At 43.0% G+C, this 13381-nt stretch overlaps 15 pseudogenes; all 15 read right to left on the reverse strand.

Moving 5' to 3' along the window:
• Positions 1-392: 392 nt before the first annotated feature.
• On the reverse strand, positions 393-511 carry LOC115925777 (annotated as a pseudogene).
• Positions 512-1278: 767 nt separating this feature from the next.
• Positions 1279-1397, reverse strand: LOC115925778 (annotated as a pseudogene).
• Positions 1398-2165: 768 nt separating this feature from the next.
• Positions 2166-2284, reverse strand: LOC115925780 (annotated as a pseudogene).
• Positions 2285-3052: 768 nt separating this feature from the next.
• On the reverse strand, positions 3053-3171 carry LOC115925781 (annotated as a pseudogene).
• A 769-nt stretch (positions 3172-3940) lies between these two features.
• On the reverse strand, positions 3941-4059 carry LOC115925782 (annotated as a pseudogene).
• Positions 4060-4827: 768 nt separating this feature from the next.
• Positions 4828-4946, reverse strand: LOC115925783 (annotated as a pseudogene).
• Positions 4947-5714: 768 nt separating this feature from the next.
• On the reverse strand, positions 5715-5833 carry LOC115925784 (annotated as a pseudogene).
• A 768-nt stretch (positions 5834-6601) lies between these two features.
• LOC115925594 lies at positions 6602-6720 on the reverse strand (annotated as a pseudogene).
• Positions 6721-7488: 768 nt separating this feature from the next.
• LOC115925595 lies at positions 7489-7607 on the reverse strand (annotated as a pseudogene).
• A 768-nt stretch (positions 7608-8375) lies between these two features.
• LOC115925596 lies at positions 8376-8494 on the reverse strand (annotated as a pseudogene).
• A 768-nt stretch (positions 8495-9262) lies between these two features.
• On the reverse strand, positions 9263-9381 carry LOC115925597 (annotated as a pseudogene).
• A 768-nt stretch (positions 9382-10149) lies between these two features.
• On the reverse strand, positions 10150-10268 carry LOC115925598 (annotated as a pseudogene).
• Positions 10269-11036: 768 nt separating this feature from the next.
• Positions 11037-11155, reverse strand: LOC115925600 (annotated as a pseudogene).
• A 768-nt stretch (positions 11156-11923) lies between these two features.
• Positions 11924-12042, reverse strand: LOC115925601 (annotated as a pseudogene).
• A 768-nt stretch (positions 12043-12810) lies between these two features.
• Positions 12811-12929, reverse strand: LOC115925602 (annotated as a pseudogene).
• Positions 12930-13381: the final 452 nt, after the last annotated feature.

The raw sequence follows: 13381 nt of genomic DNA on the forward strand, positions 1-13381 counted from the left end.
CAAAGAGTGTGCGCATTGACACTGTCTTGGAAACGGTTGCGGATAAAACATTGTGCCATTATGCTACATGGAGGATGGAAGAAAAGAAAAAGGAGGAGCCGGGCCAGGATGAGAAGGGAGGGGGGCGGGAGTTTGTTATAGATGTGAAGGAGGGAAGGAAGGAAGGACGGTAATAGAGGGAAGAGGTCGATAATAAGCTTCTTTTAGAAGGGATCAAGAGCAACCAAAAACTCGTCACCCTTTTCTTTGCTCCTCCAGAAAAGCGTGATATTTTTTTTCCTATTCGGGATTTTGAAGAGGGGAAAAAAGAGAGAAAAAAAAAAAAAAAAAAGGTAAGAGAAGGATGTCTCCATGTCTAGGTCATCACATTGTCTACAACTCCGGCAACAAAATGCCTACAACATCCGGTATTCAAAAGCGGTCTCCCATCCATGTACTGACCAGGCCCTATGCTGCTTGACTTCGGTGATCGGACGTGAACCAGTATATTCAGCATGGTATGGTCGTAGACAAAGGACTCGTGAATTTAAACCTATTTAACATTAGACAATGACGTCACCATCTGATTTCTTTTGATGGGGTGGTAGTAGTAGTAGTTTCAGATGTTCATGATTGTTTGAAAGTGACCGACTGGGTAAGGAAACGGCTCTTCTCCAACTAAGAGACTGTGTCCTCTGTAGATGGAGCTCTTGTTCAACTATATTATTGGGGGTATCAATAATACTCCAGAGCTGCACTTCTATGCCTTGTTCAGATCAGGTCTTGGGGAAGAGGAATATAACAAGATGACGTCATATTCTAAATAAGCCTTTGAGCAGACCTAGTACCTCGACACGCGATATAGTATTCACCTTGTCTTTGTTTATGACGTAATGGTCATCATGCGCAAAGAGTGTGCGCATTGACACTGTCTTGGAAACGGTTGCGGATAAAACATTGTGCCATTATGCTACATGGAGGATGGAAGAAAAGAAAAAGGAGGAGCCGGGCCAGGATGAGAAGGGAGGGGGGCGGGAGTTTGTTATAGATGTGAAGGAGGGAAGGAAGGAAGGACGGTAATAGAGGGAAGAGGTCGATAATAAGCTTCTTTTAGAAGGGATCAAGAGCAACCAAAAACTCGTCACCCTTTTCTTTGCTCCTCCAGAAAAGCGTGATATTTTTTTTCCTATTCGGGATTTTGAAGAGGGGAAAAAAGAGAGAAAAAAAAAAAAAAAAAAGGTAAGAGAAGGATGTCTCCATGTCTAGGTCATCACATTGTCTACAACTCCGGCAACAAAATGCCTACAACATCCGGTATTCAAAAGCGGTCTCCCATCCATGTACTGACCAGGCCCTATGCTGCTTGACTTCGGTGATCGGACGTGAACCAGTATATTCAGCATGGTATGGTCGTAGACAAAGGACTCGTGAATTTAAACCTATTTAACATTAGACAATGACGTCACCATCTGATTTCTTTTGATGGGGTGGTAGTAGTAGTAGTTTCAGATGTTCATGATTGTTTGAAAGTGACCGACTGGGTAAGGAAACGGCTCTTCTCCAACTAAGAGACTGTGTCCTCTGTAGATGGAGCTCTTGTTCAACTATATTATTGGGGGTATCAATAATACTCCAGAGCTGCACTTCTATGCCTTGTTCAGATCAGGTCTTGGGGAAGAGGAATATAACAAGATGACGTCATATTCTAAATAAGCCTTTGAGCAGACCTAGTACCTCGACACGCGATATAGTATTCACCTTGTCTTTGTTTATGACGTAATGGTCATCATGCGCAAAGAGTGTGCGCATTGACACTGTCTTGGAAACGGTTGCGGATAAAACATTGTGCCATTATGCTACATGGAGGATGGAAGAAAAGAAAAAGGAGGAGCCGGGCCAGGATGAGAAGGGAGGGGGGCGGGAGTTTGTTATAGATGTGAAGGAGGGAAGGAAGGAAGGACGGTAATAGAGGGAAGAGGTCGATAATAAGCTTCTTTTAGAAGGGATCAAGAGCAACCAAAAACTCGTCACCCTTTTCTTTGCTCCTCCAGAAAAGCGTGATATTTTTTTTCCTATTCGGGATTTTGAAGAGGGGAAAAAAGAGAGAAAAAAAAAAAAAAAAAAAGGTAAGAGAAGGATGTCTCCATGTCTAGGTCATCACATTGTCTACAACTCCGGCAACAAAATGCCTACAACATCCGGTATTCAAAAGCGGTCTCCCATCCATGTACTGACCAGGCCCTATGCTGCTTGACTTCGGTGATCGGACGTGAACCAGTATATTCAGCATGGTATGGTCGTAGACAAAGGACTCGTGAATTTAAACCTATTTAACATTAGACAATGACGTCACCATCTGATTTCTTTTGATGGGGTGGTAGTAGTAGTAGTTTCAGATGTTCATGATTGTTTGAAAGTGACCGACTGGGTAAGGAAACGGCTCTTCTCCAACTAAGAGACTGTGTCCTCTGTAGATGGAGCTCTTGTTCAACTATATTATTGGGGGTATCAATAATACTCCAGAGCTGCACTTCTATGCCTTGTTCAGATCAGGTCTTGGGGAAGAGGAATATAACAAGATGACGTCATATTCTAAATAAGCCTTTGAGCAGACCTAGTACCTCGACACGCGATATAGTATTCACCTTGTCTTTGTTTATGACGTAATGGTCATCATGCGCAAAGAGTGTGCGCATTGACACTGTCTTGGAAACGGTTGCGGATAAAACATTGTGCCATTATGCTACATGGAGGATGGAAGAAAAGAAAAAGGAGGAGCCGGGCCAGGATGAGAAGGGAGGGGGGCGGGAGTTTGTTATAGATGTGAAGGAGGGAAGGAAGGAAGGACGGTAATAGAGGGAAGAGGTCGATAATAAGCTTCTTTTAGAAGGGATCAAGAGCAACCAAAAACTCGTCACCCTTTTCTTTGCTCCTCCAGAAAAGCGTGATATTTTTTTTCCTATTCGGGATTTTGAAGAGGGGAAAAAAGAGAGAAATAAAAAAAAAAAAAAAGGTAAGAGAAGGATGTCTCCATGTCTAGGTCATCACATTGTCTACAACTCCGGCAACAAAATGCCTACAACATCCGGTATTCAAAAGCGGTCTCCCATCCATGTACTGACCAGGCCCTATGCTGCTTGACTTCGGTGATCGGACGTGAACCAGTATATTCAGCATGGTATGGTCGTAGACAAAGGACTCGTGAATTTAAACCTATTTAACATTAGACAATGACGTCACCATCTGATTTCTTTTGATGGGGTGGTAGTAGTAGTAGTTTCAGATGTTCATGATTGTTTGAAAGTGACCGACTGGGTAAGGAAACGGCTCTTCTCCAACTAAGAGACTGTGTCCTCTGTAGATGGAGCTCTTGTTCAACTATATTATTGGGGGTATCAATAATACTCCAGAGCTGCACTTCTATGCCTTGTTCAGATCAGGTCTTGGGGAAGAGGAATATAACAAGATGACGTCATATTCTAAATAAGCCTTTGAGCAGACCTAGTACCTCGACACGCGATATAGTATTCACCTTGTCTTTGTTTATGACGTAATGGTCATCATGCGCAAAGAGTGTGCGCATTGACACTGTCTTGGAAACGGTTGCGGATAAAACATTGTGCCATTATGCTACATGGAGGATGGAAGAAAAGAAAAAGGAGGAGCCGGGCCAGGATGAGAAGGGAGGGGGGCGGGAGTTTGTTATAGATGTGAAGGAGGGAAGGAAGGAAGGACGGTAATAGAGGGAAGAGGTCGATAATAAGCTTCTTTTAGAAGGGATCAAGAGCAACCAAAAACTCGTCACCCTTTTCTTTGCTCCTCCAGAAAAGCGTGATATTTTTTTTCCTATTCGGGATTTTGAAGAGGGGAAAAAAGAGAGAAATAAAAAAAAAAAAAAAAGGTAAGAGAAGGATGTCTCCATGTCTAGGTCATCACATTGTCTACAACTCCGGCAACAAAATGCCTACAACATCCGGTATTCAAAAGCGGTCTCCCATCCATGTACTGACCAGGCCCTATGCTGCTTGACTTCGGTGATCGGACGTGAACCAGTATATTCAGCATGGTATGGTCGTAGACAAAGGACTCGTGAATTTAAACCTATTTAACATTAGACAATGACGTCACCATCTGATTTCTTTTGATGGGGTGGTAGTAGTAGTAGTTTCAGATGTTCATGATTGTTTGAAAGTGACCGACTGGGTAAGGAAACGGCTCTTCTCCAACTAAGAGACTGTGTCCTCTGTAGATGGAGCTCTTGTTCAACTATATTATTGGGGGTATCAATAATACTCCAGAGCTGCACTTCTATGCCTTGTTCAGATCAGGTCTTGGGGAAGAGGAATATAACAAGATGACGTCATATTCTAAATAAGCCTTTGAGCAGACCTAGTACCTCGACACGCGATATAGTATTCACCTTGTCTTTGTTTATGACGTAATGGTCATCATGCGCAAAGAGTGTGCGCATTGACACTGTCTTGGAAACGGTTGCGGATAAAACATTGTGCCATTATGCTACATGGAGGATGGAAGAAAAGAAAAAGGAGGAGCCGGGCCAGGATGAGAAGGGAGGGGGGCGGGAGTTTGTTATAGATGTGAAGGAGGGAAGGAAGGAAGGACGGTAATAGAGGGAAGAGGTCGATAATAAGCTTCTTTTAGAAGGGATCAAGAGCAACCAAAAACTCGTCACCCTTTTCTTTGCTCCTCCAGAAAAGCGTGATATTTTTTTTCCTATTCGGGATTTTGAAGAGGGGAAAAAAGAGAGAAATAAAAAAAAAAAAAAAGGTAAGAGAAGGATGTCTCCATGTCTAGGTCATCACATTGTCTACAACTCCGGCAACAAAATGCCTACAACATCCGGTATTCAAAAGCGGTCTCCCATCCATGTACTGACCAGGCCCTATGCTGCTTGACTTCGGTGATCGGACGTGAACCAGTATATTCAGCATGGTATGGTCGTAGACAAAGGACTCGTGAATTTAAACCTATTTAACATTAGACAATGACGTCACCATCTGATTTCTTTTGATGGGGTGGTAGTAGTAGTAGTTTCAGATGTTCATGATTGTTTGAAAGTGACCGACTGGGTAAGGAAACGGCTCTTCTCCAACTAAGAGACTGTGTCCTCTGTAGATGGAGCTCTTGTTCAACTATATTATTGGGGGTATCAATAATACTCCAGAGCTGCACTTCTATGCCTTGTTCAGATCAGGTCTTGGGGAAGAGGAATATAACAAGATGACGTCATATTCTAAATAAGCCTTTGAGCAGACCTAGTACCTCGACACGCGATATAGTATTCACCTTGTCTTTGTTTATGACGTAATGGTCATCATGCGCAAAGAGTGTGCGCATTGACACTGTCTTGGAAACGGTTGCGGATAAAACATTGTGCCATTATGCTACATGGAGGATGGAAGAAAAGAAAAAGGAGGAGCCGGGCCAGGATGAGAAGGGAGGGGGGCGGGAGTTTGTTATAGATGTGAAGGAGGGAAGGAAGGAAGGACGGTAATAGAGGGAAGAGGTCGATAATAAGCTTCTTTTAGAAGGGATCAAGAGCAACCAAAAACTCGTCACCCTTTTCTTTGCTCCTCCAGAAAAGCGTGATATTTTTTTTCCTATTCGGGATTTTGAAGAGGGGAAAAAAGAGAGAAATAAAAAAAAAAAAAAAGGTAAGAGAAGGATGTCTCCATGTCTAGGTCATCACATTGTCTACAACTCCGGCAACAAAATGCCTACAACATCCGGTATTCAAAAGCGGTCTCCCATCCATGTACTGACCAGGCCCTATGCTGCTTGACTTCGGTGATCGGACGTGAACCAGTATATTCAGCATGGTATGGTCGTAGACAAAGGACTCGTGAATTTAAACCTATTTAACATTAGACAATGACGTCACCATCTGATTTCTTTTGATGGGGTGGTAGTAGTAGTAGTTTCAGATGTTCATGATTGTTTGAAAGTGACCGACTGGGTAAGGAAACGGCTCTTCTCCAACTAAGAGACTGTGTCCTCTGTAGATGGAGCTCTTGTTCAACTATATTATTGGGGGTATCAATAATACTCCAGAGCTGCACTTCTATGCCTTGTTCAGATCAGGTCTTGGGGAAGAGGAATATAACAAGATGACGTCATATTCTAAATAAGCCTTTGAGCAGACCTAGTACCTCGACACGCGATATAGTATTCACCTTGTCTTTGTTTATGACGTAATGGTCATCATGCGCAAAGAGTGTGCGCATTGACACTGTCTTGGAAACGGTTGCGGATAAAACATTGTGCCATTATGCTACATGGAGGATGGAAGAAAAGAAAAAGGAGGAGCCGGGCCAGGATGAGAAGGGAGGGGGGCGGGAGTTTGTTATAGATGTGAAGGAGGGAAGGAAGGAAGGACGGTAATAGAGGGAAGAGGTCGATAATAAGCTTCTTTTAGAAGGGATCAAGAGCAACCAAAAACTCGTCACCCTTTTCTTTGCTCCTCCAGAAAAGCGTGATATTTTTTTTCCTATTCGGGATTTTGAAGAGGGGAAAAAAGAGAGAAATAAAAAAAAAAAAAAAGGTAAGAGAAGGATGTCTCCATGTCTAGGTCATCACATTGTCTACAACTCCGGCAACAAAATGCCTACAACATCCGGTATTCAAAAGCGGTCTCCCATCCATGTACTGACCAGGCCCTATGCTGCTTGACTTCGGTGATCGGACGTGAACCAGTATATTCAGCATGGTATGGTCGTAGACAAAGGACTCGTGAATTTAAACCTATTTAACATTAGACAATGACGTCACCATCTGATTTCTTTTGATGGGGTGGTAGTAGTAGTAGTTTCAGATGTTCATGATTGTTTGAAAGTGACCGACTGGGTAAGGAAACGGCTCTTCTCCAACTAAGAGACTGTGTCCTCTGTAGATGGAGCTCTTGTTCAACTATATTATTGGGGGTATCAATAATACTCCAGAGCTGCACTTCTATGCCTTGTTCAGATCAGGTCTTGGGGAAGAGGAATATAACAAGATGACGTCATATTCTAAATAAGCCTTTGAGCAGACCTAGTACCTCGACACGCGATATAGTATTCACCTTGTCTTTGTTTATGACGTAATGGTCATCATGCGCAAAGAGTGTGCGCATTGACACTGTCTTGGAAACGGTTGCGGATAAAACATTGTGCCATTATGCTACATGGAGGATGGAAGAAAAGAAAAAGGAGGAGCCGGGCCAGGATGAGAAGGGAGGGGGGCGGGAGTTTGTTATAGATGTGAAGGAGGGAAGGAAGGAAGGACGGTAATAGAGGGAAGAGGTCGATAATAAGCTTCTTTTAGAAGGGATCAAGAGCAACCAAAAACTCGTCACCCTTTTCTTTGCTCCTCCAGAAAAGCGTGATATTTTTTTTCCTATTCGGGATTTTGAAGAGGGGAAAAAAGAGAGAAATAAAAAAAAAAAAAAAGGTAAGAGAAGGATGTCTCCATGTCTAGGTCATCACATTGTCTACAACTCCGGCAACAAAATGCCTACAACATCCGGTATTCAAAAGCGGTCTCCCATCCATGTACTGACCAGGCCCTATGCTGCTTGACTTCGGTGATCGGACGTGAACCAGTATATTCAGCATGGTATGGTCGTAGACAAAGGACTCGTGAATTTAAACCTATTTAACATTAGACAATGACGTCACCATCTGATTTCTTTTGATGGGGTGGTAGTAGTAGTAGTTTCAGATGTTCATGATTGTTTGAAAGTGACCGACTGGGTAAGGAAACGGCTCTTCTCCAACTAAGAGACTGTGTCCTCTGTAGATGGAGCTCTTGTTCAACTATATTATTGGGGGTATCAATAATACTCCAGAGCTGCACTTCTATGCCTTGTTCAGATCAGGTCTTGGGGAAGAGGAATATAACAAGATGACGTCATATTCTAAATAAGCCTTTGAGCAGACCTAGTACCTCGACACGCGATATAGTATTCACCTTGTCTTTGTTTATGACGTAATGGTCATCATGCGCAAAGAGTGTGCGCATTGACACTGTCTTGGAAACGGTTGCGGATAAAACATTGTGCCATTATGCTACATGGAGGATGGAAGAAAAGAAAAAGGAGGAGCCGGGCCAGGATGAGAAGGGAGGGGGGCGGGAGTTTGTTATAGATGTGAAGGAGGGAAGGAAGGAAGGACGGTAATAGAGGGAAGAGGTCGATAATAAGCTTCTTTTAGAAGGGATCAAGAGCAACCAAAAACTCGTCACCCTTTTCTTTGCTCCTCCAGAAAAGCGTGATATTTTTTTTCCTATTCGGGATTTTGAAGAGGGGAAAAAAGAGAGAAATAAAAAAAAAAAAAAAGGTAAGAGAAGGATGTCTCCATGTCTAGGTCATCACATTGTCTACAACTCCGGCAACAAAATGCCTACAACATCCGGTATTCAAAAGCGGTCTCCCATCCATGTACTGACCAGGCCCTATGCTGCTTGACTTCGGTGATCGGACGTGAACCAGTATATTCAGCATGGTATGGTCGTAGACAAAGGACTCGTGAATTTAAACCTATTTAACATTAGACAATGACGTCACCATCTGATTTCTTTTGATGGGGTGGTAGTAGTAGTAGTTTCAGATGTTCATGATTGTTTGAAAGTGACCGACTGGGTAAGGAAACGGCTCTTCTCCAACTAAGAGACTGTGTCCTCTGTAGATGGAGCTCTTGTTCAACTATATTATTGGGGGTATCAATAATACTCCAGAGCTGCACTTCTATGCCTTGTTCAGATCAGGTCTTGGGGAAGAGGAATATAACAAGATGACGTCATATTCTAAATAAGCCTTTGAGCAGACCTAGTACCTCGACACGCGATATAGTATTCACCTTGTCTTTGTTTATGACGTAATGGTCATCATGCGCAAAGAGTGTGCGCATTGACACTGTCTTGGAAACGGTTGCGGATAAAACATTGTGCCATTATGCTACATGGAGGATGGAAGAAAAGAAAAAGGAGGAGCCGGGCCAGGATGAGAAGGGAGGGGGGCGGGAGTTTGTTATAGATGTGAAGGAGGGAAGGAAGGAAGGACGGTAATAGAGGGAAGAGGTCGATAATAAGCTTCTTTTAGAAGGGATCAAGAGCAACCAAAAACTCGTCACCCTTTTCTTTGCTCCTCCAGAAAAGCGTGATATTTTTTTTCCTATTCGGGATTTTGAAGAGGGGAAAAAAGAGAGAAATAAAAAAAAAAAAAAAGGTAAGAGAAGGATGTCTCCATGTCTAGGTCATCACATTGTCTACAACTCCGGCAACAAAATGCCTACAACATCCGGTATTCAAAAGCGGTCTCCCATCCATGTACTGACCAGGCCCTATGCTGCTTGACTTCGGTGATCGGACGTGAACCAGTATATTCAGCATGGTATGGTCGTAGACAAAGGACTCGTGAATTTAAACCTATTTAACATTAGACAATGACGTCACCATCTGATTTCTTTTGATGGGGTGGTAGTAGTAGTAGTTTCAGATGTTCATGATTGTTTGAAAGTGACCGACTGGGTAAGGAAACGGCTCTTCTCCAACTAAGAGACTGTGTCCTCTGTAGATGGAGCTCTTGTTCAACTATATTATTGGGGGTATCAATAATACTCCAGAGCTGCACTTCTATGCCTTGTTCAGATCAGGTCTTGGGGAAGAGGAATATAACAAGATGACGTCATATTCTAAATAAGCCTTTGAGCAGACCTAGTACCTCGACACGCGATATAGTATTCACCTTGTCTTTGTTTATGACGTAATGGTCATCATGCGCAAAGAGTGTGCGCATTGACACTGTCTTGGAAACGGTTGCGGATAAAACATTGTGCCATTATGCTACATGGAGGATGGAAGAAAAGAAAAAGGAGGAGCCGGGCCAGGATGAGAAGGGAGGGGGGCGGGAGTTTGTTATAGATGTGAAGGAGGGAAGGAAGGAAGGACGGTAATAGAGGGAAGAGGTCGATAATAAGCTTCTTTTAGAAGGGATCAAGAGCAACCAAAAACTCGTCACCCTTTTCTTTGCTCCTCCAGAAAAGCGTGATATTTTTTTTCCTATTCGGGATTTTGAAGAGGGGAAAAAAGAGAGAAATAAAAAAAAAAAAAAAGGTAAGAGAAGGATGTCTCCATGTCTAGGTCATCACATTGTCTACAACTCCGGCAACAAAATGCCTACAACATCCGGTATTCAAAAGCGGTCTCCCATCCATGTACTGACCAGGCCCTATGCTGCTTGACTTCGGTGATCGGACGTGAACCAGTATATTCAGCATGGTATGGTCGTAGACAAAGGACTCGTGAATTTAAACCTATTTAACATTAGACAATGACGTCACCATCTGATTTCTTTTGATGGGGTGGTAGTAGTAGTAGTTTCAGATGTTCATGATTGTTTGAAAGTGACCGACTGGGTAAGGAAACGGCTCTTCTCCAACTAAGAGACTGTGTCCTCTGTAGATGGAGCTCTTGTTCAACTATATTATTGGGGGTATCAATAATACTCCAGAGCTGCACTTCTATGCCTTGTTCAGATCAGGTCTTGGGGAAGAGGAATATAACAAGATGACGTCATATTCTAAATAAGCCTTTGAGCAGACCTAGTACCTCGACACGCGATATAGTATTCACCTTGTCTTTGTTTATGACGTAATGGTCATCATGCGCAAAGAGTGTGCGCATTGACACTGTCTTGGAAACGGTTGCGGATAAAACATTGTGCCATTATGCTACATGGAGGATGGAAGAAAAGAAAAAGGAGGAGCCGGGCCAGGATGAGAAGGGAGGGGGGCGGGAGTTTGTTATAGATGTGAAGGAGGGAAGGAAGGAAGGACGGTAATAGAGGGAAGAGGTCGATAATAAGCTTCTTTTAGAAGGGATCAAGAGCAACCAAAAACTCGTCACCCTTTTCTTTGCTCCTCCAGAAAAGCGTGATATTTTTTTTCCTATTCGGGATTTTGAAGAGGGGAAAAAAGAGAGAAATAAAAAAAAAAAAAAAGGTAAGAGAAGGATGTCTCCATGTCTAGGTCATCACATTGTCTACAACTCCGGCAACAAAATGCCTACAACATCCGGTATTCAAAAGCGGTCTCCCATCCATGTACTGACCAGGCCCTATGCTGCTTGACTTCGGTGATCGGACGTGAACCAGTATATTCAGCATGGTATGGTCGTAGACAAAGGACTCGTGAATTTAAACCTATTTAACATTAGACAATGACGTCACCATCTGATTTCTTTTGATGGGGTGGTAGTAGTAGTAGTTTCAGATGTTCATGATTGTTTGAAAGTGACCGACTGGGTAAGGAAACGGCTCTTCTCCAACTAAGAGACTGTGTCCTCTGTAGATGGAGCTCTTGTTCAACTATATTATTGGGGGTATCAATAATACTCCAGAGCTGCACTTCTATGCCTTGTTCAGATCAGGTCTTGGGGAAGAGGAATATAACAAGATGACGTCATATTCTAAATAAGCCTTTGAGCAGACCTAGTACCTCGACACGCGATATAGTATTCACCTTGTCTTTGTTTATGACGTAATGGTCATCATGCGCAAAGAGTGTGCGCATTGACACTGTCTTGGAAACGGTTGCGGATAAAACATTGTGCCATTATGCTACATGGAGGATGGAAGAAAAGAAAAAGGAGGAGCCGGGCCAGGATGAGAAGGGAGGGGGGCGGGAGTTTGTTATAGATGTGAAGGAGGGAAGGAAGGAAGGACGGTAATAGAGGGAAGAGGTCGATAATAAGCTTCTTTTAGAAGGGATCAAGAGCAACCAAAAACTCGTCACCCTTTTCTTTGCTCCTCCAGAAAAGCGTGATATTTTTTTTCCTATTCGGGATTTTGAAGAGGGGAAAAAAGAGAGAAATAAAAAAAAAAAAAAAGGTAAGAGAAGGATGTCTCCATGTCTAGGTCATCACATTGTCTACAACTCCGGCAACAAAATGCCTACAACATCCGGTATTCAAAAGCGGTCTCCCATCCATGTACTGACCAGGCCCTATGCTGCTTGACTTCGGTGATCGGACGTGAACCAGTATATTCAGCATGGTATGGTCGTAGACAAAGGACTCGTGAATTTAAACCTATTTAACATTAGACAATGACGTCACCATCTGATTTCTTTTGATGGGGTGGTAGTAGTAGTAGTTTCAGATGTTCATGATTGTTTGAAAGTGACCGACTGGGTAAGGAAACGGCTCTTCTCCAACTAAGAGACTGTGTCCTCTGTAGATGGAGCTCTTGTTCAACTATATTATTGGGGGTATCAATAATACTCCAGAGCTGCACTTCTATGCCTTGTTCAGATCAGGTCTTGGGGAAGAGGAATATAACAAGATGACGTCATATTCTAAATAAGCCTTTGAGCAGACCTAGTACCTCGACACGCGATATAGTATTCACCTTGTCTTTGTTTATGACGTAATGGTCATCATGCGCAAAGAGTGTGCGCATTGACACTGTCTTGGAAACGGTTGCGGATAAAACATTGTGCCATTATGCTACATGGAGGATGGAAGAAAAGAAAAAGGAGGAGCCGGGCCAGGATGAGAAGGGAGGGGGGCGGGAGTTTGTTATAGATGTGAAGGAGGGAAGGAAGGAAGGACGGTAATAGAGGGAAGAGGTCGATAATAAGCTTCTTTTAGAAGGGATCAAGAGCAACCAAAAACTCGTCACCCTTTTCTTTGCTCCTCCAGAAAAGCGTGATATTTTTTTTCCTATTCGGGATTTTGAAGAGGGGAAAAAAGAGAGAAATAAAAAAAAAAAAAAAGGTAAGAGAAGGATGTCTCCATGTCTAGGTCATCACATTGTCTACAACTCCGGCAACAAAATGCCTACAACATCCGGTATTCAAAAGCGGTCTCCCATCCATGTACTGACCAGGCCCTATGCTGCTTGACTTCGGTGATCGGACGTGAACCAGTATATTCAGCATGGTATGGTCGTAGACAAAGGACTCGTGAATTTAAACCTATTTAACATTAGACAATGACGTCACCATCTGATTTCTTTTGATGGGGTGGTAGTAGTAGTAGTTTCAGATGTTCATGATTGTTTGAAAGTGACCGACTGGGTAAGGAAACGGCTCTTCTCCAACTAAGAGACTGTGTCCTCTGTAGATGGAGCTCTTGTTCAACTATATTATTGGGGGTATCAATAATACTCCAGAGCTGCACTTCTATGCCTTGTTCAGATCAGGTCTTGGGGAAGAGGAATATAACAAGATGACGTCATATTCTAAATAAGCCTTTGAGCAGACCTAGTACCTCGACACGCGATATAGTATTCACCTTGTCTTTGTTTATGACGTAATGGTCATCATGCGCAAAGAGTGTGCGCATTGACACTGTCTTGGAAACGGTTGCGGATAAAACATTGTGCCATTATGCTACATGGAGGATG

The sequence above is a fragment of the Strongylocentrotus purpuratus genome, unplaced genomic scaffold, assembly GCF_000002235.5.
Source record: "Strongylocentrotus purpuratus isolate Spur 01 unplaced genomic scaffold, Spur_5.0 spur5_scaffold_18, whole genome shotgun sequence".
NCBI lineage: Eukaryota > Metazoa > Echinodermata > Echinoidea > Camarodonta > Strongylocentrotidae > Strongylocentrotus > Strongylocentrotus purpuratus.